The 26902-nt window shown below is 44.1% G+C and overlaps 1 protein-coding gene across 6 annotated transcripts in view; it reads left to right on the top strand.

Annotated features, from left to right (window-relative positions):
- Positions 1 to 11853, top strand: part of LOC144823747 (protein 4.1-like) — a 960864-nt gene extending 949011 nt beyond the window's left edge. For 5 of the 6 annotated variants that reach the window (XM_078682548.1, XM_078682547.1, XM_078682545.1 and 2 more), the window contains one exon: positions 6979 to 11853. The gene's annotated coding sequence lies outside the window, so the exon portion shown is untranslated. The remainder of the gene's footprint in view (positions 1 to 6978) is intronic. The other variant, XM_078682549.1, reaches the window with a different exon arrangement.
- The last annotated feature ends 15049 nt before the right edge of the window (positions 11854 to 26902 follow it).

Here is a 26902-nt window from a genome sequence, read left to right as displayed (position 1 = left end):
AAAGTAAAACACAAATCTGTGCTCACAAAAAAATGACACTGGAGAGGTGTGCCCTCCTTTACATTATTATATCCTTGGATCAACTCTCATTCTGCTGCACACCATAAGTTACCTTTTTGTCTTTTATCCTCTCACTTCAAACACCTTTCCGGAAACAGTTATTATTATTTTTTTTTACAGATAGCATATTGTTGTTGCTGCTACATGTCGCCATCTTCTGGTTCACAGTCGTATCTTTGACCTGCAGCTTCTCACCTCACCCTTTTTGTTTCCTTCATACAGTGCCATCTTTGCCTACACGCTGTCTGTGGGTTGAGCCGCTATTTCATCCTCAGGCAGAGCCTTCAACAGGCTCTGATGCAGCTTGGTAATCCAGTATTGGACCTTTCATAGATTCACATGCTTGAAGCTTTCCCGTTGTCTAGATGGGAGTCCCATAGTGCACTATAATAGCAATGCTATGTTAAACATAGGCTATAAAGGCCCTAGACCCTTTAATTTTGTAACATACCATAGTCGTTTTTTAAGAAGAGACCAAACATATGTTTCAATCAGTCAGATTCCCCTGCCCTCTTGAACACACCTGTGAGAAGCTCCAGTTTCTCAGATTTTCTACCGCACGTCGTGCTAGAGATCCTCCACCGAGCACTGCTCAGTCACCTTTTTCTGCAGTTTTCCAAGCATTCAATACTCTTTATTGCTTCTGGATATATACAGATTACTCTCTTGCTTCATATTGGGTCTGTATCTTTTTACTTTTATTCTGACTTTGTCAAGCCAGATAAAAAGAAGAGGTACCGACAAAAAGAGGGGTTATGCCCAAATCACCCTCCTATGCCAGGGCATAAAACATCAAAGATGTATATAAAGAAAAAGAAGGTACAGAGGGACCAATCCAACATTTATTTTCATACAAGGTACCATTAATTACCTTGATGTTTCAATTATTTTTTAAGTAAAGGTTCTACTTATCCATGATTCTAACTCATATACGTGTCAAATGACGGGGCTGAGCACAAACAAATCAGAGTTTCCTCATGTGAAAACATAATATGTACAAAACATGAACATATAAATCACATTCATATATATGATACAATATATATACACAATATATACAACATATACAAAGAGAACACAAACAACCCTAATGAGAGCAAAACAATTGGAATGTACACTCCTTACTCCGAGTGGTACACTCGGAGGAAATCCCTTTTGCGCCAGAGGAATTACATCTCTAATCTAGTTATTCTATAGGCATAAAATATACACATTTGAGCCAGGAAGCTGCCTGGCATTGTTTATGCCTTCTACTTCCCTAACAGAGTCCCTAATCTCCTTAAACTCGGGTGTTGTCCAGAGACAAATCCAATATACTACTTGTTTTAATGCTGTCGAGTTGGAGATCCTTTTAATACCCAGATCACAAAAGAGTGAAATTAAGGGGGTACTAACCGGACATACTATGAGAGATCTTGCAAAAGTGTTCTCCCCAATAGCTGACTATCATCTAACCACCAGATCTCCGCTCCATGAAATGTGGCGCTCTAGGTTTTTACTCGATAAGACATCCAGTGCAGGAGATACTGAGTGAGAGTGCGTCTTCTTAATGCAGTCGGAGAATGGCTTTAGATCTTTGTTGGATAAGAAATGAACTTTTGGTAAGTTGGGGTTCACACTTGAGGTTTTCGGAGAGCCTGACACCAAGTCAAGCAAGTAATTGATACTGTGGACTCTTTCAAAAATGTCATTCCCAGCTCTAAGTGTGCAGTTATTGACAGACCCAGGTCCGAACACCATCAATTTGTTTTTTGTTGGGTTCAGTTAAAGAACTCTAGTTTTACAAAACCTCATAAAATTGTTAATTTCGGTTTCAGTTCCATTGGGGTCTTGGAAATAAGGATGGAGTCATCTACGAAAAGCAGGATGGGGACCTTCTTGTTATTAAGGCTAGGGGGGAATCATTGTGACAGTTCACCAAACCACATCATTGATATATAAGATGAACAGAGTGGGAGTGAGGATGGACCCTGGCCTGCACCTCACAAAACTGGTATACTGTCTAGGAGTATATCTTCTAGTCCTCTAGGGGGATTGCTTGCAGAATCAGTCAATTTTCTCCCTTGCGAAAGGGGCCAGAAAAAATATCTCCTCCGTTTCTGCCTCAGTTTGACCATCAGACCCCTGCAAAATTGTCCATGTTGAGCTTTTTACCTGCTCTGCACCTTCCACTGCACACCGTCAGTGCCATGCATTGGGCCAGATGTTTGGGTCCTAGCTTAGGACTCCTCTCCAGCTTGTGAGAGCCACTGGCGCACCTCATTCCTGTGTCTGGGGATTTGATAATCATGTTGTCCAAGTCTACTGCACCATCTGATTCAGCAGGAGTTCAGTGCAGAGGAAACATAATAATGGCTGAATAAAGAAAATAGCGTGTACCCTGCCTCACAGCAACAGTGAGTGATGATAATTCTAATAGGTGAAACTCAATGAGATGGACCATGAGCCTAACTATTGTCTGAAAATGAAGACACAATGGGTGATCCTTTCCATGTGGTGTGTGACAAGTACTTGTAAGATTTTGTTTTAATTCCAAGTTATGTTAGCTTCTCATCTGGGCCCTCATAAGCAGGCGATTGATCAGTATTCCGCAATATACATTATTCAGATGTGGCCTGTTCAAATTCAGGAGATGGACTTTTGCAAAAGACCTTACTCCTCAATTCAGCTAAACTTTATCAATCAATATCAAGCAGGCTGACTGAATGTCTACCTCATCTCATTCCGAAATGCCTTATTCTTGTGTTCATACCAGTCTATAACCTTGCACCTTATTGGGCAGTATAACTTATTGGGCAGTATAACTCGCACTGCACTCTAACTGCCCGTGGCCTTCAAACCTAACAGCAACCCCCCTTTGCCAAAACCTGTGTGCACCTTATCAATCTTCAGGACATTTGCTCCTAACACCCCTCCAGTAGAAAACATTTGCCTTCGATCTAAGAACAGCTGCCATTCTAAGCACTTTTAATTTAACACTAACAATTCCAACTTGGAGTTCTCTCCTCTCCACTAACTTCTCATTTACAAGGCACAATCATAAACACTCAGGACTTTAGATGCCTCTGTTTTCTTCTTTTATTATTTACCCTTAACACTCCATCTTAAAACATTGCTTTTCTCTTACCCCCAGGGGGAAGCTCCTATGGCCCATTGTTTTTGAGACATGAAGCAAGTAAACCCATGCGAAGGCAGAAGGCCAAAGGCCCAGCTTCCAAGTAACTATGCATGTGCCCGATTTACTCACTGTCCTCAAAGGGGAAATGACTGGAAACTTATAATCATTTTCTCACTACCTAGGATTTTCCTTTGTTTGTAATTGTACAGACTCCTCAACTGTGCCTCTTCATTGTTAGTTCTGTTGCACCCCGGGCTGGACTGTTCCCATGAGGCACAGGGTCAGACTGATTTGCATATGGCCATGTCTGAACTGGGGTGGCGGAGTGAGCTAAATAATGGTGATGGATTAAACCCAGATCATTTGACTGGGGGTGAGTGTTTGATTTGCTCAAACGCTCCGTCCATCATCCCCTTTTGTATCTCTTTGTTTGCCCTAAGTTGGCAGAGTATGCTCAGACGTGAGTCCCGTGCTCACTTTGCCACTGGTTTCAAGCTAGCCTGGTTGAGGACGGCTGCAATGCCAGAAACCGGTCCCAGGATGCTTGTTTCCGGTCCAGGGAAGGCATGGCTTGGCAGTTCGGGCTGGACTGTTCCCATGAGGCACAGGGTCAGACTTTGCATATGGCCATGTCTGAACTGGGGTGGCGGAGTGAGCTAAAGAATGGTGATGGATTAAACTCAGATCATTTGACTGGGGGTGAACGTTTGATTTGCTCAAACGCTCCGTCCATCATCCCCTTTTGTATTGCTTTGTTCGCCCTAAGTTGGCAGGATATGCTCAGACGTGAGTCCCTTGCTCACTTTGCCACTGGATTCAAGCTAGCCTGGCTGAGGACGGCTGCAATGCCAGACACCGGTCCCAGGATGCTTGTTTCCGGTCCAGGGAAGACATGGCTTTGGCAGTTCGGGCTGGACTGTTCCCATGAGGCACAGGGTCAGACTGATTTGCATATGGCCATGTCTGAACTGGGGTGGCGGAGTGAGCTAAAGAATGGTGATGGATTAAACCCAGATCATTTGACTGGGGGTGAGTGTTTGATTTGCTCAAACGCTCCGTCCATCTTCCCCTTTTGTATCGCAGCCCTGTCAAGGCATTGTTCACGTAGAGATTTCCTGCCATCTTTGGCATCAATCGCGATGAAATATCTTAGTTTCTTCTAGAAATGGACATGGTTCCATACCACACAGGACATTTGACTTCACTTTATTGTTGCCTGAAAAAAGTGCAGTCACTTGTAAGTTTTGGATTAAGCTAGAAGGCTATGGTGTAGGCTTCTGGTGGCTGTTGCAAAATGAAATGGTCAAATTTCACGTTATCGCAAGTAGCTCCTTGAGGTATGAAATCCTGGGTCGTATAACGACATTTTCCCCATAGTTAGCACTATTTTGTATGTAGTTTGGGACTAAAAATGGATCATTGGTTCTCACTGTGTATTTAACCGAATTGGCTATCCATGTGGATACACGTACGGCTTACTTGCCCAGATATTTCAGCTAACATGTCTAGCTGGACCTTGCAAGTGTTCTCCCTAACTCTTCCCCTATGCACCATTTTATTGGCCTATGTCATAGATACCCTCCAACTTCAAAGATCATTATGCTCAGTCTGGCATATATTTTTCTGATGTCTTGCTTAAGTTATTGGAATGTATGGTTTCTCGTGATCACAATGAACTACTTGGAAGACCGTGTTCCAGGCTGTCATTGCTTTTACAGGAAGAGTGAATGAGCTTCCAGCTTTGTGTATATCAGAGGCATGCAGTCTTCAGACCTGTAAAGCAAGAAAGTGGGCATGCCAGTATTAGTGCCTGGTGCATCAGATTTCATGGATAGCCGACAAACAAAACAAGCATTTGCGATTCAATAGGTCTTGCATTTACAAGAGTTTGAGCTATTGGCATTGTAAATGATAATGCCTGTTATTTATGTGTTGCTTTTGAAACAGATAAATAAAAGGCATTGTCATTTACAATGCCAATTGCTTAAACTCTCGCAAATGCAAGACCTATTGCATTGCAAATGCTGCGCCTGTGCTATAACATTTTTAAAAAGGGTTTAGAGAGCGTACCCTGACTGCTGTTGCAGGCAGGACAAAGGAATTTGAGAAAATAATGCTCAGAGGCTGTAATGAAAGCCTACCGAGCAACACACGTGATGGGGGTGTCGCCATGGGAGGTTACAAAATGAGACACGACGGTACTAAGGAGGGACTACGAAGCCTATTGACCAATGAAAAGCTGAAGTTTGCAGTGGATAATGATACAAGCCAATGAAAAATATGGGTGGAGCTTCACGTCGCTACCTGAATAAGGCATGCCTTGCAGAGCAGCGCATGTGCTGCCCAGGCTTGACCTAAAAACTGCTTCACCCTCGCACACCTAAGTGGCTATATGTAGCTATATGTCTGTCAACGTGGCAGTACTCTGGAATTCTCTTCCGCTTGCCCTGCGTGCTGAAACTAGTACTTTACGCTTCCGCAAACTTTTAAAGACCCACCTGTTCCCTGCCTAATGAGCCGCTTCTGTTAGGTTCGCTCTTTTCTGGAGAAGCGCTGGGATGCCCAAGGGTAACCACGCGCGATACAAAACTCATTAATAATAATAATAATATATCAAGCAGGGACTGCATCCTGTCGCAAATACATGCATGTCAACGCATGTCAAACAATAGCTGATTCGATACAGGCTTGGGGGCTACCACCCTTGGACTGTCCACCTGCACATAAAAGGGAAACCTCAAATAACCTATGCAGGCTTTTTTCCTCCTGCAGGGAAACGCTAGTGTACATCACCTGCATTTGCCCTTCCTTGCTGATGCATCTTTTATGCAGGTCATCCTTTCAATGTTTTTAGCATACAGAATTGTTTTAGTACTGGTTTTTATTAATCACACAAATAAATAAAAGAAATACTACATGCCGGTAGTTTTCCTCCCACTCTGCAAGTTTTAAGTCATTGCGGTCCTCGAGTGTTTACCATGAAAGAACGGATTTATAAGAATCTTCATCACCAAGCATATGCAGAACAGTAAATCTGCAAAAAAGGTCACTGCTTGCAACTTGAGTGGTTTTCTTTATTGCACTTAGATACACCCTTCATTGTTTAACAATTTTGTGTATGATCCAGCGCTAAGGTGGTAACTGCGGTTTTCTCTTGCTACACACCTTCAGCCCCATTGAGGAACAGCTGCAGAAGCTACACTTCACATTTTGCACAAGCGTTACTCATTGGTTTGATTACCTTTTAATGTGATCTTTTCAATCAGACGAATTTCAGGTCCATGTGTGCTTGAATGATGCAATCCTCCTTTGAGCATCTGTTCCATTAGTTTCAGTCTGAACATAATGAAAAATGTTACCTCGTGGATTGCTTTTTAATACCCAAAATCCCTCGTCCCCTAAAAATAACTTTTTATTAATGTTGTATTTCTTCCCAGCCGACTAACAAAGGGTAATTGATAAAGATATGAACCCCGATCGTTGTAATTTTAAATTGATTGCACATTTCTAGCATAGTTAATTTTGTATTAGTTATTTTTAATCTAGTAATATTTAAGACCTTCAACTCCAGTCAAATAAACTGCGAGTTTTTGTTCTGTAGCATAGCCTCTCTGCTGTCAGGACTCAGATGCACTTTATATGTAAGGGGCGAGAAGATTTTTTAACACTTGTAGCAACTTTTAAAACGTCACCGAATAGCTGAAGGTTTCTTAGAACAAAAAACATGGTACTCAAAGATTTCTACTGCAAAATATATTTTATTGATAATTATTAACCTTTTTTGTTTTACTTCACTTTAGGATACCACTTCCATTTTTGGAGAAGACGTCGACAAAACCAGCAAAATCCAGGAATCTGCTCCTTGGCTCAATCGAGCTCAAAGTTCAAAGAACTATAAATAAGGAATACTTACAGCAGTATGATTTTTTTATGTGTGCGGAGCTACGAACGAACATTCTAGAATTCCTCTTCCTATGGTGGATTATTTAATCGAATATCCGTGTTTCTTCTTCTTGTGATACAGCATACGCCATACAGTACGTCCCACTGTCTCCAATGTGTTGTTAGCCATCCCTTGTGGGCGCAGTGTGTTTGACTGCCCTCTCTCTCATTGCCAGTGGAATCCAGGTGGACACATTATGATGGGTCAGCCACCCAACAATACAACTTGTCGTTCAATCATGGTCTGAATGTGGCGGTGAAGCTGTGCATTAATCCCACACTGCAGCCATGTAAATGAGTAATATCTGCAATGCCGAAACTTCACATCACTGCAAGGAATTTATACTGCTTCCGAGAGACGTCCCTTGTATTCTCATTCAGATTCCCTGCTCTGGTAACTGGTGCGCCCTGTAGAGCCATGGAATGTCTCCATGATACATAACCTAGGGTACCTCAAGGGCCGCTTAGTTGGTGGATAGTAGATTGTTGCTTTTGTGCATTTTTGCATTCCACAGTGCCCTCGAGGTAGGACCTGAACTGTTAAACATGACCTTCAGCAAGTAGCTTTTTCTAATTTTCACCATTATCACCAATTCCTCATCACCACTTTCCCTGGCGTTGTGAATAAGGTATTGTACTGGGGCTTGTTGGCAGCTTTTACATACAGCTCTGTCCACGCGCAGCCTTAGCTGGGGCACGCGGGCAGCAGCACATTTCTAGACTCCTCGTGCTGTGAAGTGTGGGTGCTGTGTGTGGAACCGATTCATGAGATCATCGGATATTGCTCCCAAAAGAAGCACTCCTGATGTACCTCCCTGGTCCTGGCTAGAAGTAAGGTCCTTGTGGGACAGACTGGGCACAGCCAAAACAAAAATAACATTGAAGTGATGACCTCAGTTTCAGCTACGCTGAACCCCATGGCTACGTTGCACTTGTTAGCTAATTGGGATATGTTCACAAAAGCATTTGTTTTGTCCTTTAAAAGGTTTGTGTTAATATGATTTTTAATATTTCTGCAGGCATTTGCATTTATTTTAACGTGTTTTAGTGCCACATTCCTATTATATGTTTTTACTGCAGTCTATTACAAAGGAGTAGAAAATACCAAAAAAACCTTGTTTTACTGGCGTGGACTCCAGAGTATCATGTGCAATCACTGCAGTGCAGTTCTCCTATCACGGTCTGAAAAATATTATCACCTGACTGGCCTATACGTCTAGCATACGGTCGTAACTGTTTTAAGTCAAGGCCTATCTGCGTGTGAACCAAGAGAGGTGAACACTTGTCATTTTTTTGCAAACAAATATTTTTGGATCAATCCCATATGGATTTCCAGGTAACGTTCTAGGGTGATTAACATACTTTCCAGGGGTCAGGTTTTTCACCAAATGATTTGGCCGTCGTACGTTTGATTGAGCTGTTTTTTAATTTAAGATGATTGCGTGGCTTAAGGGGGGGATAGATAGTTTGGAAACATAGCCCAAGGAGGAAGGACCTTGAGTGTAACACAAATCCAATAATAACCATGTCCCTTCAAGCTTACTCCGTGCTAGGATATTTGCCTGCAGTACAGTGAAAGGAGACTCTGCTTTGGATAAGAGATTTGAGTAAATATTACTTATTTTTTTGTGGGTCTGCAGGGCTCCAGCCTGTGTAAGGATTAAGTAGATTTTCTTGTTTTGTCCCAGAAAAACGTTAAACGTTTAAGTTGCTTACTGGTCACCAAAGGTCTTGGCTGACATTGGATTACTGCGTGAGCATCACGCGCAAAAGAGTGAGGGCAGCTCTATTAGTAGGCTTCCTAGATTACACATTTATTTACAGATTCGTACTTTCGTGGTGCCATGTAGAAGAGGCTTATATTTGTCATCTTCAAATATACAGATTGACATCTGCTGTACCCACAATCTCACCACTTTAAGGGTATCCCCACTGCCGAGTATCTGAAGCCCATTTAAAATTATGTTAGCATAACCAGGTGCTCTCCATAGGTGATTTGGAATGATGTTGCCTTTTCAACAAATAGTTTTTTGCTTATATTCTCTTTTTCTGTGACTTCTGTCATGCTTTGGCCCCGCTCTAACTTTGAGAGTCGGGAGAGAATGTACTGGAAAAGCATAAAGCCCAAAAATTATGAACTTTGAGGCAGACGTTTCCAGGTATTCAGTTCTGAATCACACCATAAAGCAGCTCAGATGCACCCTGGTTAGTTTATGGTTGAGTGCACATCTGATCCAAAAGGGAGCATCTAAGCTTTGGGTGTTGGCAACTTACATGTGCTGTGAAGTTATCGCGAGCATCGGTCCTTCCCTACTTTCAGCTATTGTGTTGGAAATCCTGCTGCTCGCCCTCTGCAGCATGGTACCCACACTGGAAATGCAGCTCTCATTTCAAGAAACAAAACCCATCTACCATGAAGTGGATCCTAAGGCGATCGAGCCCTTGCTGGATCAGCTCTTCTTGGGCAGCTGCCTAGAAGCTTTGCTGGACACTAATCTTGTTTGGCTGACACCTCACTTCCTCCCCCTGGGCAGTTACATTGCAGTGCAACCTGAAGCAATGGGATTGTTGGGTTTACAAGTCGATCTGAGACATTTGCGCACACTTCTTTTCAAGAGTACAGTTGAGGAACCTCATATTTATACTAAACATGCCATTGTTTGACCAGATCGGACACCCTGTGTGCGTCTTTTATTAATTCCCCAGCCTTCCGCAGTTCAACATGAGATAAAATTGTAATTGGGTAATCAGGAAAATGTGCAACTTGCTTGAAACACATAAAAAAGTAATGTAATATACGGGTACCACGTTATTATTATAATTAATCATGTGAATGAAGGTATCAGTAGTTTAAATTGTTTTTATATTTATATTTGTAAATATATTGTAGGTGCCCACCTGATCAAAACAAATATGCTTCATTAAAGGCTAATGTTTTGGTATCGGATATTCATGAATTTTGCAAGTTAGCTCGTGCTTTCTGATATTAAAGAATTGCTGAGCAGTAGCCATGTAGTATAAAACTTATTTTCAAAGCTGCAGGATAACATTCCTTTAAAGCGGTGCCTCCTAAGCCTTCTGGTCTGGACCCACCCCAGTGTGGGAAAATGATACAATGTTGCCATATTCCGTGGCAAGGTCCATTAATTATAAGTTACAACTAACATAGCAATGCTGAAAGTTGAAGTTGCTGGAGTACATCACCGAAATGAGATGATGTCACTGATAAAGTGGAGAAAGCCGACAACCTGCTGGAGAAGCTCCCACTTCCAGAGTAATGTTTTTACTATGAGGTACGCTAAACCGCGCCACATGATGATGGACTGATCTTTTGGTCTATTCTCATTGCTTTAAGTTACCACAGTGGCAAATTCCATTGAAGCATTGCGTTTCTGTTGTAGCTCAAGGTAGGGTTGTTAGGCATATGCAGACTACCAATTCTGTGAGTTCAGAATGATGAACATAAGCTTCCCTTTTCCCCATCCCAAAACAGCCTTGTTTATGTTAAATCTTCGACCCAAGCCAGATATTTATAGACTGAAATGCCCCATTTCCGGTGTTCTTTTAATGTTTTTGTTTTAGAATCCTTCTTAGCAGCCAAGAAGCTGTGCAAGAAGTTGTCTTCAGATAACACAAATCATGCACTGAATGTTCCCGGGCACTGTATCCGATGGCAGGTCCTTGGCCTGCTTGTGGACCATCTGTGTCACTGTTGATTGTAATGTATACACTTTTATGGAAGTTATTTATATAATTGTGTTTGTATAATTTAGAAGAATGCCTCAACAGTGATTGAAGAAAAAACAAAAATAAAATGGTTTTGCAGTGCCATCTGAACATATCTAGGAAACCCTGTCATGCTAAAATCAGCATTTAAGAGTGTACTGCTTGAACAGCGTTGTTTTGAGAAGCTGTTACACTATGCAAGTAGACATTTTAATGAGACCAACATGGGATGCATTGCTCTATGCCAGTTGCAAGTGTGTCCTATGCCTTTGTCATTGTCTCAGCGAATGAAGTTGCAAGAAGAAAATCTTGTTTGGGTTTGAATATGGCTCCTGCAGCCACTTACTTTAGCACTATGTTGTCCATTTTCAACACTCTTGATATTGTGCAATAAGAATGGCCTGAGATTACAAAGCGCTAGTTCTACTCTCACCATGGAGAACCAACTTTTCAATGTGTTTCCACTGTGTGCAGTAGTTTGGTGCAAAGAAGCTGTTTTAGCTTGTACGCCAGCATATGTTGGAAGGTGTACAGGTCGAATTTTACCCAAATAAATTATTTCTACAATAAATTTATGGTCATGGGAACTCGTATAATTTCCTAAAACTGTGATCTGCTGAATCAAGAACACAAATCTTAGTTTCAGCCCTGACTTTTTCTTGTTTTTATAAATGAAATCTCAAAATGTATTTTAGTTTTTAAAAAAAATATGAAGGAGCATTGTACATTTTTTTAAGAACAAGTTATAAATTGTATAGAATAGTTGTTTAAATTTTTCTTTACGAAATTTGCAACATAGGAAATTGTGCAACAACAAAAAAATATTAAATCTGGTAAATCTTTTTGGAGCCCAGTTGAGGCAGCAGGCCCGTTAGTTCATTCTTGGACTTTTGTAGTTAATTTTGAAAGAAAATGTTGCCTTAGAGTTTAGAATCGTAAGTGCTCAACACTTTTGCTTCTTGTATTGCATTTTTCAACAAATTTTCAAATAAACGTTTGAACTCGAATGACATGCTTGGTTTTATTTTGTGCTTTTACTTGACATCTCTTTTGTGACGAGGTCACAATAAAGTACCTTAAATGGCCAAATGAGTATCCTAATATAAGGTTATCAAGTTGGTAATTTCTGCAGCCGACCATTACTAAAGTCATCTCTTCAAGGAAGAGTTGGTTTCACCCGTATTGACCAAAATAGGTGACATATATGGAGTTCTGTGCGCCGTAACTACACCTGTGTTTCCCACTTTCACCTTTTTACTTACTTTCTAAGTAGTTTTAGAAAGTTGAGAAGTGGAGAGGACCTTCCCTGCATGTGCATCTGCTCAGTTGTCTGGTACCGCCACTCAACTTAGTATTTGCACAAGAAAGACGAGCTTCTGCGGCAGGGAATGCTATGGAACTCCTTCCGTCCTGCTTTGCTGACTTCGTTTGAGCTAGCAGCTCAGCTGTGCATTGATGGCATGAAGTGTTGCCATGGGGAAGCTCTCGAATGGTGGTTTAGAGCGCAGATCCTAGCAGGGAAGCTGAGAGTAGAAGGAAGAGCTATTCCTGTTGATGGAGAGGCACGAGTCTGAATTCCTTTTATCTTACATGCTTAACGCTAATGTTCCTCACTAACCCTAATGATTGATCTTTTTAAGGGATGGGGCCAAACAGGGATGTCATTTAGGAAAATAGGAGAAGACACTGATTATGACTAACCAGTAAGATATCCTGGCAGGACTGATTGGAGCCTTACACAAAGACCAATATAAAGCAAACAGAGATGAAGGTCTTCTAAGTCTGACCCAAGAATTCTCAGGTAGACTGACATTTCAATCAGGAAGTGTCTGTGTGGGAGTGAAGAGTCTGACCCAAGAATTCCTTAAAAAAAACTGACACACTTTTCTTCTCCTTCTTGATGTGCCACCAGGACTTACTATACTGAGGAAGAGTTTGGGGGATGTAGAAATCAAAAGGTCTGTGACCTTTGGGACTATTAATAAGACCTACAAAAGTAACAATTTGTTGTATAGAGTCTACGGAGTATGAAGTAATACTCCTTGCATCAAACTGAACTCAATTGAAATCATCTACCCTGAGGCACAAGCTTCTTGATGAGATAGCACAAGTGGCTTGAGAAGTAGGATTTCACTAGCGTAACATGGGGGCCCCATTGACACACCTGGATGATGCCCAACAGCTGGAACGAGGCTTATTAGTGCAACATCAGCAAGCCAAGTCAGCATCTCAGAGTTTCCACCAAGCCATCAGCAAAACAATTAGCGGTCCAGTTATAAGATGTGATTGCTGCTTGCTAAGACATACTAAATGCTCATTCACCAGTACTTCAAGAGTACTCTGTGGTGATTACCCTAATTATGTCTTCATGACATTTGAACGAGTTCTCCATAGTACCGCCTGACCAGGCGACAGATGGGGCCATTATATAACACAGATCACAAGAGAGATGTGCCAGGCCTACTGGGTAGCCAACTTAAATGTGGAACCCCTTCCATGGCAAGATAAAGAATTCGGAGTTGGACAAACTTGGATATGATGACGAGGCATATTGCCACCAGTTTAGAGCCACACATTTTACTGAGACTCTTCGACTGTTGCATTATCATTTGAAGAATGTAGCCAATTAGTGGTTGCAAAATTATTGATATTCCTGTGACACAAGTCTGAGACAAAATAGTATGGTGCAGATCATTGACATTCTGCCGTCAAAGCAGCACCCTCGACCTGGCATACAGTGGACTTTGCTATGTCATATTGGAGAACTGGTCTAGTAATATCTAAACAGTCTTTGCTGCCCATAGGAAAGCATGCTAGCTTTGAACCAACGGCCCAAGTAACACTGATTTAAGATGTTAGCCAAAAGATGAAAGGAAGAGTCCCCGACAGAAAATGGGCATGGGGCAAGGATGATTCCTCCCACTAGATCCCAAAACTATGACTGGTGAGTGGGATCATCATCTCCCCAGTTCTGCCCCCACAGTCAGAAAGTGGAGACAGGACTGGTGTGAGTGCATTTTAGCAAGTAATATGTAAGTAGTCATCGCTGTATTTATGGCGTTTCAGTGGGGTACCCACATGAGGGTTGGTAAATAATGGCTACTTCCAAAGTTGAATCATCCAAGACCTTAGTACCAAAGAAAAAGTCAAAGTGGACATCATACACACCACCTTTATGCAAAGCCATATCGCAGTTGTCAGATTAAATTTCAACTAGGAACCAGAATACTGGCTATGTATGTGTCGATGTTGCCCAATTTACCAAGTCAATAGTTTTCGGAAGTGACTTTATGGTTGTTTTATAGTGTGGACGCTATGAACACTTGTGGTCTGATTACAAGTTGAGCAGAGCGATATTACTGTGCTGAATGAGCAAGTATAAGGACCTGGTTTCCCACACATGAGTTTTCCAGGTGTGGAAACACCGTATCCTATTTGATAGGCTGGAAAATCCGTTCAGTAAAATCATTTTAGGTAGCCCAGGCCCTCACCTGTCTCCCTGCTTAGGCACTGGGAAGCATGTAATAATCCCTCCCCTTCCAGGTTTGATCCTTTCATTTCCCCGGCCACTCTCCCATCCCTCTCCAAACTCCCTACTCGCACTTTGCACAAAACCAACTCACATTTCTCTCCTGCTACTAGCAAGTGGTAGAGTGAACATTGATACCTGCAGAGTTCATGCTGGAAAAAACTGGGTCTGTACCGTTATTTCCTATTCCACGGGGATTGGTGTGGAAATCCTGGACAGAAACGTTAAATTCAGCCACCTGATAATATCTCATCTATAATCTGGTCCTAGGTGGCCACAAGCTCCTTTTGCCTAATACCTCCTTTCCTCAGAAACCGGTAGCAAAAACATAAAGGTAAAAATAGGAAGAAAAGAGAAGGTGAGATGACCGGTATTGCTTTCTCAGCATAAACAGCTGTGGTTGACTGGAATCAAAAAGGTAACCAAGATGTCAGCACTGCACAAGAACAAGGTAAGTATTCATACCTGTTTTTAGAGAAACTGCTTAGAATCCTCTCCAGGTCCATCCTTTAAAAAAATAGAATGTTTAGCGTATCATAGGAAAACAGTCCTTAAACTTGCTTATGATCATACTAATGGCATTCGTTAACCACTTTAATGGAGCTGCTTAACTGTTTACTTCCATCCTGTTTCCCAATTAGCCTCCTTAAACCGGGAGAATTAGGAACCGATCTGAAGACCACTATTAGGGCCCATAGTCCTCTATAGGCTGTTAGGCTGCACTGGCCAATAATTTAGAAGTGTATTTCATTGACACCTGCAACAGCTCGACCATCAAAACCAGCCCTGACCATAGAACTTCAGGTGTTCAGGCAGAGTCAGGAGATTTGGATGAAGCCATTCTCTGAAAAATCATGCTATGGATAATATGCGCCTGGCCCCCCAAGCATAATCCAGTTTGTGCCTTCGAGGTAGGCTCTCTGCAAGACACGTTAAAGCCAATGCCATCATGGCCAGATGCATCTCTGGTACAAGTTTGTTCTTTGACTTTTCACAGGAGGAGTTGATGCTTCTTCTAGTCAAGAAAGCCTTGGTTCGAAAACTGCTGATGCCCAGGGACCTCATTGATAGCCACCACATCAATAATCACCTGCTTAGCCATGTGCTGTCAGTTTTGTTTTTTTAAAGATATTTTTATTTCCATTTTTATATTACCGTACAATGAATGCATAAAGGATAGACAAATAAACAAAACATGGTGCATCATCAATCTTTGACTGCGTTCTGGAGTGCATGCTCCATTTAAACGCTTACATCTAGCGAAGTGGTGGGGAGGTCATTCAACTATAAATCAACATATGGATAAAATTCTTTGACATTGTACACATTACATGCCATATACTGTGCTCGGAATCCAGAAGCAATAAAAAGAAAAGAAATGAAAAAAAGGAAAATTAAATAAATAGAATAAAAAGAAAGTAAACAAAGAAAAAAGGGGAAAAAGAAAGAATAGTAAAAATGAAACAACTCGGGCAGAGGAGCGGTATGCACACATCCGGGCCTTAACAGCCGTTGGAAATTGAAACATGAAACTTCTCAGGAGTGGGACTAATGGGGAGATCCCCCCTCCACAGCCGACAACTGTCTTGTGCCTGGTCCAATACAGACATGAGCTACTCAGGCCCAAGCACTCCTTTACATAGATCAAACCACGGGTGCTCAAGGAGACCCCCACGCGAAGATTTAGCCCTGGCATCTGTATGTGGATCACCTTCTGAGTTTCCCTCCTCACTACTGGCTCCCATTGGGTTCTCCTATTCAGCAAGCACCTCTCGCCATTGCTCAGCAATCGGGTGCAATCTCACTCCTTTGGCTTCCTCCCATACTAGTACTCTACCCTCCGCCCCAGCCCATGCAATAACATCTCTATTCCAGTCCGCAATCTGTGGCCCCCTGGGTGACTTCCACTCCATTGCTATCCTGCGCTTAGCTAGGCCCAGTGCAAGGTCTATCAGGCGATTCCCCACTTTGCTTTTAGGTGACCTGGGGAAAAGACCCAACAAGCATGTCTGAATTGCGAAGGTCAGCTTCCTCCCAAGTGCGTCCTTGATCTTGGCCAATACCGCCTCCCAGTAAGGGGGCACCCATTGGCAATCCCAGGTCATGTGGCCGAATTCTGCATCCGGGTAAGCACATCTGGCACACTGTTGCAAGCCATGCGTGGTCAGTTATTGTTTAAGTCCTCAGAGATAAAGCCAGAAGTTATTGACCTTGATGAGGTGAGGTCCTCCAGCACTACAATACAGGCATGGTCATGGTGAAATCTCTGAACATGTCACCCAGGCCCTACTGTAGAGCCCTCCTATTGTCTTCCGGCTGGCAAAGACCCCTTTCAAGGCACATAATGGAGCCTTTTCTTCCTCGGGAAACACAGTTGGAGGAGAGAAGTTTACGCCTCCTTCCTCAGTAGTTGAAATGGCGTCACCCAAGACCACTCGTCCTGCTGTACATAATCTTAGGAGCCAAACACCACTGCAGTATGGGAGTGGGGGCTTTCTTTCCATTCATTCCTTTGCTCCCAAATAAACACAGATTTATGGGCCTTCTCAGTGGTGGTGACAGGCAATATTCTACAGCTACCATGCCCAACTATCCAGCCCACCACTGCCTGGGTTGTAATCCCAAGCCATTCTGTACGAGGTATAATGTAGCCATTCCAGCAACTGCAAAAGATTGGCTATACCACTCGCACTATTTCCTTTTAAGGAAAAGGGAAGGAGGGTAGTACTTCATATCAGATTTTGCCACAGCCCTTGAGTTCTCCTATGGTGAGAAGTCTGAAGATCCCTAGTAAATAATGTGCAAGGATCAAAGCCTACAACAGAAAGTACTTCTTAAGAAACAATAACTCCATGGGACTTATTTTGACACACAACTATGTATGCAAATCACCAACAACTAACTCAATTTTACCTTAGTACGTCAATTAATGAAGACATACACATATTCATAATCAATACAGCAGGGCCTGTCTCCTTTCCATTTTGGTCAAATATATTATGTATTCATCTCTTCATATACAGGTAGAGACCATAAGCAGTGTCTGTGACAACATTGCAAACAACACAGTGCGTGGAAAAAATACTGCAGAAGTGATATGTATTTATATAAACCCAAACTGCTTTTGATAAACACTGCCATGGCTCACGAACAGTTTCAATAGAGGCTGTTGTTCGATCACAGGTACTCCTATACGTATTATATTAGAAAAACAAGATTTCTGTCGACGTTTCGACTCCATGACTATTCGTAGCTCTTCATCCGGACAAGCCATTTCACTATTCTGAATAACTACCTACGGGAAACTTATCCTGTTCCACACCACACATCTGAGCTGGTGTCATGCAGAAAATGAATGCTCAGGTCAGAGAACCAAGGAAATCGCGTGCCCAACTATTCCCCATGTCCCCTGTTGATCATATGGGAGGAAAAGTCTCCTGTGAAAGTACTTCAATGAAAGATGTAGTGGCATGCTCGACTCACAAACCAACAGAACATGCCGAAGCCGAACATTCTCATAATTAAGGTAAGCCAAACACATGTAGCCAGTAAAATGTAATTGCATGTATATTGGAAGGCACTCTTCTGAAATCCTTCTTTATCACAATTCTTATTATGAATGCAATTTCACTACACCAAGAAGAAAAGTGGCTGAACACGTAGCGGCCCTAATAAACATTTTCAAGAATCGGAAAAAAACACAGCCTTGGGGTTAACTGAGTAAATTCCAGATCAACAACAAGTTTATTCTGCGCAAGTGCAACCTTACCTTGGGTCTGTAACAGAGTAAAAAGTTTTTTTTTTAAAGTATGACTCGAGTAATGAGCTCGTACTTTTACAGCAATACTGAACCCTCAAACAAATAAATTGTGAAAATCAGAAGGGTTCACAGCCAAGTCTCATAAAAAGAAACAACGAGAAGGAGTAGAAGGGGAAATTAGGACTTAATGCATGAAGAACATATATAACGATTAAAGCTTTTTGTTTTTTATTCCGTCAGTGAAACAAGCTTTTGTTCTCGAGATTATGCCTCCCTTAGTTCCTCTAGTGTTCCGCCTCCCATTCCTACTCTCCCTCCGCCACCCCTCAAGGTGATCCAGCTGCCCCCCCCCCCCTCCATCCAGTGCTCATCCCCCACCCTCACTGTGTCTCATACGCCAGTCACCATTCAGGGTAACATACACCCCGCGATCCCCCGACTAACCCTCCAAACATGCCTAGCCACCCACAAATCCCCTTACCAAGGGTTCACAATACAGGTCAACCTAGCCCTGCTGCCATGCTACCAGTGCCTGCCAACTGAAACGAGCCTAAGCCAGTGGCCTTCTGTCCGCAAGCTCATCCCCCTGACATGGAGACTGAAACTCTCCCAAAGGCCTACAACTCAAGTCGACCTAGCCCCGCCCACCTACCACCTACACTCTATTAGAATCGCGCCCGACCTCCAGGCGTTTTCCTCTTATGGGGATATTGAAACTGCACCACAGAGTAGCCGAACTAATTCAGAACATCCATAACTCCATTCTGGAACTAAGGAAACTCCTTCACCTCACTGAACTCTCCTTCTCAAATCTCAAGCTCCTTCGGAACTCCAACCCACTCCCTCCCTCCGAGACCCCCATCACCCATTATCGCTATCCTTGAGACGCCTTTGCCCTCGCAAGCAGCCCTGCCACCTCTTAGAGAAGGGAATTCTAGCCCTCCTCCTCTCCTACAGTTTTGCCCTTATAACCCCAAGTCCACTATACCTCACAGAACAGGAAATTCTAGCCATCCTCTTCACCTACAATTCTGCACCAGTCACCCCCAGTCCACCTGACATGAATGTCGAACAGGCCATCCGCACGGTCGCGATCAACCCCAACAGATCAGCTACCCTCCGCAACAGAAGTGTGGTTGATAACCTAGCGCCAGTACCCTTGTCCGCCCCAACTCGCGTCTCCCTCTCTCCAAACCCCCTTTATCTGGCCTCTTAATCAACTGCAGCTCACCAGTTAAGCACGCCGCCGACATCCCTAATCTCACCCTGAGCCAAAATCTCGATTTAGCAATCCTGACCGAATCATGGTTCAATGAATTCTCATCTCCTTGCCTTGACCTCTTAGTCCCGCCCAACAACAACATCACAAAGCTGGACAGACAATCTAAAAAAAGGGGGAGGCATAGCCTGCATCTACCGCCACTGGCGCTTACCGCAGCACTCCTACATCGTGAATAAAGATTCAATAGCTCAAGTCTAGAAGGAGTAACTAACGAGAAATTCCCTAATTAGTTTTGGTGACTAAACCGCATGTCAAGAAAGTAATACATCAGAGTGTCATTACTGGCGTGACGAACCTTGCCGGGGCCTCCCTGCAAAGCACCTGGGGGGCCCCCCTCTGGGCTCAATCAGGAGCCCAGCAGCCTGAGTGCTGTGCTGAGGGGGACCCCTGGAGCTTGGGGGGCTGCGGGGGCCTGTGTTACAGCCCTGTCTACAGCTCTAACCTCCTTGTCACTGTACTCCTAGCAGATTCTATAGACTCCTGCAAATACCTTGCACTTTCCTTATGCAGCAACACCACCCAACTGTGCAGCTTGCACATTTTTTACCACCCCCAGGCATGAATGACACCTTCACTGACCACCTCATGGAAGTCATCACAGCCAAGGATTCCTCCACCTCTAAATACATTTTCTTTGGTGACTTCAATCTGCACTGGAACGACCTCAAGGATCCTCAGGTCAACGCCATCAAAGACCTCCTGGCCGACCAAGCCCTTACCCAAGCCTGCTCACTCCCAACACTCTCGAAAGGTGCCATTCTAGACAGGATTATCGCTAAGGAATCTGGAGTCAAGCTTATCGCTATAGACCCATGTGAATGGTCTGACCACCACACTATCACTTTCCTATTACCTGGTACCCACAAGACAAGGGCACTGCAACCGGTGATTCCTAAACGTTGGGTTAGAGACACCAAGAACATTGATCACGGAGAATTGGCGACTCGCTGCAAGTCGGACCTCCCCCCCCCACCCACTCCCCCCGCATATCACAAGGGTCAATGACCTCAATGATCACTGCTCCGCGACCATAACTAACATTCTTAATGATCTTGCCCCGCTCAAATAAAAAATAACCCACATCAACGGGTTCAACAGGTCCCTCAACGGTTCAACGGGTCCCTCAACAGTGAGAGGAGATCACTCCGGCAGACAGATAGAAACTGGAGGTAGCACCCCTCCGCCGTACACTTAAAACTTCTCCGCCAGGCCAGAAATGCCTATAATAGGAACATCCTCAACTCAAAAAAGAATTCTTCAGATCGGAACTGGGGAACGCCAAGAACAGACCTCGCAAGCTGTTCGAAATGGTCAAACACCAATCAAACAAACTGGCCAAAACCTCTAAAGAAATCCCTTATTTCATCGGACGAATTCACCTTTTTCTCTGACAAAACACTACCCTAGGAAACTAACTCAGATCCACCACCCACTCCCAACCCCTTCCGGATCTGCCCCCTCCCTCCGCGCTGCACCCGCAGGCATCAAGCGCACTGGACCGACTTCAAAGTGTATGACGAACACTCCGTCTAAAAAGTTCTATCCTCATGAAACCCAAACAACCACTTTAATGACCCACTCCCCTCCAGCTGCCGCCGCTCAATCCATCATTCCTAGTTGGACTGCAATAATTAACGCTTCCCTTCTTCATGGGTCGATACCTGGTTCTCTGAAAGCCGGCCAAGTCCTCCCCATCCTAAAGAAACCGTCACTGCATCATGCTTCCCCGGACAACTTCAGACCTATATCTAATATCCCACTCCTAGCTAAAGTTTTGAAAAAATGTGTGCAACAGCAGCTGAGTCAACACATCACCAACTTCCACCTACTAGATGACTTCCAATCCGGATTCAGGCCTGGGCACAGCACTGAAACCACCATTCTCCAAATCATGGCTGATGCCCTCTAAGCCCATGACCAAGGCAAAACCTTTCTCCTAATCTTCCTAGATCTATCCCCGGCTTTCGATACGGTCAACCACGAAAAACTACTTGAAAGCCTCAAACTCGGGATGGGACTGGATGGCCCTCTTCTTAAATGGTTTAGGTCCTTCCTCCAAAACCGGTCACAGAGATTCCTAATCAGCAATAACCTGTCCGCTACCTCTCCAATCACGGTTGGAGTCCCTCAAGGATCAACCCTGCCCCCCACCCCCTGCAACCTTTACCTCGAACCGCTAGCCAATGTACTACACAACGCAAATATCTCCTACCACATGTATGCCGACGACACCCAGATCTACATAAAAAGATCTTCTCCCGAGGAGATCCTCTCCCTGAACAGGGCCTTGAAATTGACTGTCAAATGGCTCACCTCTAACCAGCTCAAACTTAAGGAAAGAAATACAGAATTTCTCCTAATCTCCCCACCTAATACCAACCCTGACATTCAGGAATGGATCAAGGAGATCACAGCTTTAAACTGCCCACCAACCATAGTGGACTCTGCCAAATCCCTTGGAAGAACCATTGACTGCAGTTTGAACATGCATGACCACATCAACTCGATGGCCAGATCAGCCAGATTTCATCTGAGCTACCTAAGGAAACTGAAACCTTTCCTCAACACTCCCGACCTAAAAATGGCAGTCCAGGCTCTTGTCATTTCTAGAATGGAATATGGCTGCTCTACCCTCTCAGGTTTACCCAAGACCTCTCTGGCCCCTCTGAAAGCCTGCCTCAATGCGGCCGCCAGACTACTAACAGGCTCAAGGAAATTCGACCACATGTCTCCACACTTGAAAGCTCTGAACTGGCTTCCCCTTGAGGCCAGAATCCAACTTAAATTGGCATGCATCACGCACAAGGCCCTTTACTCAAACTCCCACGCATTTCTTTCCCAGGAACCCGTGATATCTGGAGGAGCCAGAAACTCCCGCTCCGTCAGAGAACTTTTGCTCCAACAAGCACGCTTGCGGGAAAAAAAACTTACAATCGGGCCTTCTCTGGGGCTGCACCAAGAATATGGAACTCACTCCCGCCTGCCAGGCATTAGAAGAACTCTATGGCTCGCTTCAAAAAGGATGCCAAAACCTTCCTAATGGGCAAATTCATCTCCTAAATACTGACTTGAAATCACCTCAGTGACCTTGTCCCGCTTCCATTTACTTTCAACTGCTACCTCTCATCTGGTCTATCCTGTTGCCATCCACCCGGTACCACCGGGCACCCCCCCCCCTGGGATCTGGGACTCTGTTTCTCGTAAAAAAAAATAATCCTGTGTTTATCTTAAATGTCCCCCCACTAATCCTCTTGTTTACAGTTTGCGAATTCTGTAAAGTGCTGAGTAACCCTTCGGGCCAAGTTCACTTGTGGTTACCCTAAATGTATCCCCCACCCCCCTCGAAGTTTCTTGTATACATCTTATGAATCCTGTAAAGCACTCTGATACCCTAACAGGTCAAGTTCACGCTCTATAAAACACAAATAAATAAAATAAATAAGAGACCCCACACTCACGGGGTCAAAACGTGTCGACCTTAACGCAATAAAGAGCTGTTGGATTCTTCAACTATGCACAGGTAACCTAAAGAATTGAGAAAAATGTGACTCTTTTTGCACTTAAAACTCGAGAGTAAAAGTTCACCATAATGTATAGGTTAAATGTTGTTTTTTAATGGAATTGTGTAAATGTCATTGTGATGTATTCGAGTACAACATATGTGTGATGTTGGTGAAATGTAAATATTGTCACACACTATAAACTGTCATATTTTCATTTGATTGATAGGTATCAACAACCTTGGTATTGATCACCTGACCAGATGGTCTGCAGAACCTTTAGTTCATGTAATCCAAGGTTTCATATTAGGAATGGTGATTGAAAAAAAGGTGTTTCCTAAAATAGCAATAAATCACAGTCAATGTAATTGAAGCCCTTGACCTGAAAAATTAAGTTGGTTTAAAATGATTTCCAGCCAAGGTATAATGTCATTCTCATTTTAAAGTGTGGTCTAGCCTTGGCTGAGACCGACCCATCCCCTGTAGTTCAAAAGACTTTTAGGAAGTTGGCATTTTCCTACTTTAACTATTCTGTGCGTCTGCCTGTCCCTAGAATGCATGTCTGGGTCAGGGTGACAGCTGGGCTTTGTGAATTCATTCTAGACAGTCGCACACAAAGGGAGCTGATGTATGCCCTGCATAGCCTGATGGCCCATCACCAAGTTGATCGGTCTTCCTGAGCAAGAGTGATGGAAGGAGTTGACACTTGCACCTGAATAGGGCTGTGCCTGTCCCCACACAAAGAGCTGCATATCTCCGTATAGTGTGCCTGGAGCCAGAGCCAGGAAGGGCATGGTCTTGTGCACTACACTCTTTAAAGTCTCCCTACATCAGCGGCTAAAATAGGTATACATTCTGGACATCTGACACTATATACTCTGAACACTTCTTTATCCTGGCAAAATGTCCTCAATCCAGAACTGTTGTGCTGCCAGGAAGGACTGCCGCTTTGCTGCTTGTTTTTCTTTGTTGGCTTGCTGCTTCTTGCCTGGGAGTGAAAGGACTGGAATTTGCCCGCTACATCCTGCTTTCCAAGGTTCTCCAATGGCTTGACTGAGCTTGCCTCCGTTGCTGAAGTCTCACGGACCTCAAAACTTCACTGCATCTTGATACAAGCACCTGGGCTCCTTTATTGTGAGTCCTGACCTGCAAAGGGGTGCCAAACACAGTCGGGCCCTTGGAGGTAGATTTGGTGCTGCAACCAAGAAACCGATGCATTGACTCCAAAGCATCAGTTCGGAACAGAAACATCGCTACCGCCTGCCAAGTGCGCAACGCATCAACCTTGACTTCACCGCAGCCCGACTTTGCCACAGCACCTCCGAAGAAACCTCCTGAGCATGAGTCTCGTGCAGAAAGACCAATTGATGAACAGAATGTTGAACAATGTCAAACATTAACCTCAGTACAGAGATCTGGGCCTAAATACATTGTTTTTTGCTCCCTTGTCATTCCACTTTAAACCCAACCATATGCAAATCAGTCTTGACCCTGCTCCCCATGGGAACAGTCCAGCCCGAACTGCCAGGCCTTGTCCTCCCTGGACGGGAAACAAGCATCCTGGGACCGGTTTCTAGGTTTCACCCCTCTTCAGCTAGGCTAGCTTGACTCCAGTGGCATGGAGAGCACGGGACCCACTTCTGGGCATATCTGTCCCACTCGGGGTGACAAATGCAGAAAGAACAATTGAGGGACAGAATGTTGAACAATGTCAAACATTCACCCCAGTACAGAAATCTGGGTCTAAATCCATCACTTTTTTGCTCCCCGTGCCATTCCAGTTTAAAACCAGCCATATGCAAATCAGTCCTCACGGTCCAGGGAGGATCCGGCTTGGTAGTTCAGGCTGGAATGTTCCTATGAGGATCAGGGTCAAGACTGATTTGCATATTACTGGGTTCAAACTGGATTGGTGTAGTGAGCAAAAGAACAATAGATTTTAACCCAGATCTCTAGACTGGGAGTGAATGTTTGATTCATTCAGCATTCTGTCCATCATTTGTTTCCACAGCACTTTTCACCCTAAGTGGGATGGGTATGCCCAGACATGGCTTCCTTGCTCACTGTGCCACTGGATTCAAGCTAGTGTGGCTGATGAGAGCTGTTACCGCGAAACCGGTCCCAGGATACTTGTTTCGGTCCAGGGAGGACCTGTCTTGGCAGTTCGGGCTGGACTGTTCCCGTGAGGATCAGGGTCAAGAATGATTTGCATATGGCTGGGTCCAAAGTGGGGTGTTGTAGGAAGCAAAAGAACTATGGATTTGACCCAGATCTCTTGAATGGGGGTGAATGTTTGGTTCATTCAGCATTCCATCCATCATTTGTTGCCGCAGCACTTTCAGCACGAGTCTCGACAACAGGCTACCGACGTCAGTGGTGCACCATATTGACTCCGATGCATACCTGGCCCTGTGTGAATCTCGACCGACATACCGCCTTTTTGTCCAGCGGTTTGACTTCAACGCTGAAGAATCGACGCTCCACACTCTTGACGTCGGCGCATACTCGACATCACATCACCTTCAAGAACCGAGGCCTCGCACAGCAACCGTCACATTGCCTCCTCTGTGCAATGCATCGTCCCAAGGGGGCAAAACTTCAACTGCCCTGCACACCTTAAGGTACCAACACCTTGCATGCATCCAGAACACCTCAACTCCTCTGCATGATGCATCATCTTTGATTTCCGATGCATCCAAGATACTGTAAGGGGGTCTACATGATTTCTGTGCCCGGCTCGCGCTCCATCGCGGTCTGACTGAACTTTTGGATTTGTTCTGGTGAAGTGTGACCAGATAGCCCCAGTTGGAGCTATAGACTTCCAAGCACTGCATTCTGATTTAATCTTTGAAGATTTACATCTTGACTTGTGTATGTTGGATTTTTGTCATTTTTTTCTTGTTTTACTAAGATAATATTGGCTATTTTTCTATACTGGTGTGGAGTACTTTTGTGGTGTTTTCGCTGTTACTGTGTGTGCGCTCACAAATACTTTACACATTGTCTCTTTAGTGTAGCCTGACTGCTTTGAGCACCTACCAGAGGGTGAGCACAGGTAAACTTAGTGTGTACTACACTCAACCTGACTAGGACTGTGGGTCCCTACTTGGTGCATACCTCTGCCAAATAGAGACCCCATTTCTAACAAAGAGCATTAGCGCGATAATACGAAGGGAGCGGCCCTGGTGTTGTAGCATATGGTGTGTGAAATGTTTTTTACTTTAAAACAGCCTGTCTTTTACAGATGGTGTCCTGTTGACTGCACATTGCCGGTAATTGCAGCTGAGATCAAAGGGGGTCCAAATGGCAAAGCATTAAGTTGCACAGCGGTAATGCAAGGGCAGTTAAATATTGAGGGTCACCCCTAATGACTGACACTTGGGTGGGTTGTCTGCTTGTACGAAATACACAATGAAAGCGAAGATAGTGCCACATGAAAGACAGGGTCATGAAGTACGTGACAGGGACTCACTGGGAGGAAGAGGTATGCACCGAAATGGCAGGTGTCATGGGAAGAGAGGAGTGTTAAGCCATAAGACGGAGGGTTCGCAGGAAGGTAGAAACCTGCATCCACGGGAAAGGGAGTTACAGGACATGCAACTACAGTAGGGTGACCAGGCGTCCCTCAATTGCCCGGACAGTCCCGGTTTTTCACCAGCTGTCCCAGCACATTTCAGGAAATGAAGCACATGTCCCGGTTTTTAGAGAGGTTCGGCTGAAAAAGGTGGGAGGTATTTTTTTATATTTTGCAAAGCAGTGATAATTAACTCCTGTTAAAAGAAAGCAATTTAATTAACAGGCATGCTACTGGGTTTAAAAATTGCATTTTATGCCTAGATAGGCCATTGTCTGACGAGGAGTTGGGTACGGCCCTGGGGGACTTGAAACCCGGGAAGGCTCCGGGACCGAACGGTTTCCCCAGTGAGTTCTTCAAGAAATTCTTTGTACAGCTGGCCCCACACTTTCACCCGGTGGTGGAGGAGGC

Source organism: Lissotriton helveticus, chromosome 3_1 (genome assembly GCF_964261635.1).
Source record: "Lissotriton helveticus chromosome 3_1, aLisHel1.1, whole genome shotgun sequence".
NCBI classification, from domain to species: domain Eukaryota; kingdom Metazoa; phylum Chordata; class Amphibia; order Caudata; family Salamandridae; genus Lissotriton; species Lissotriton helveticus.
This window is presented reverse-complemented; position numbering and strand designations above follow the sequence as displayed.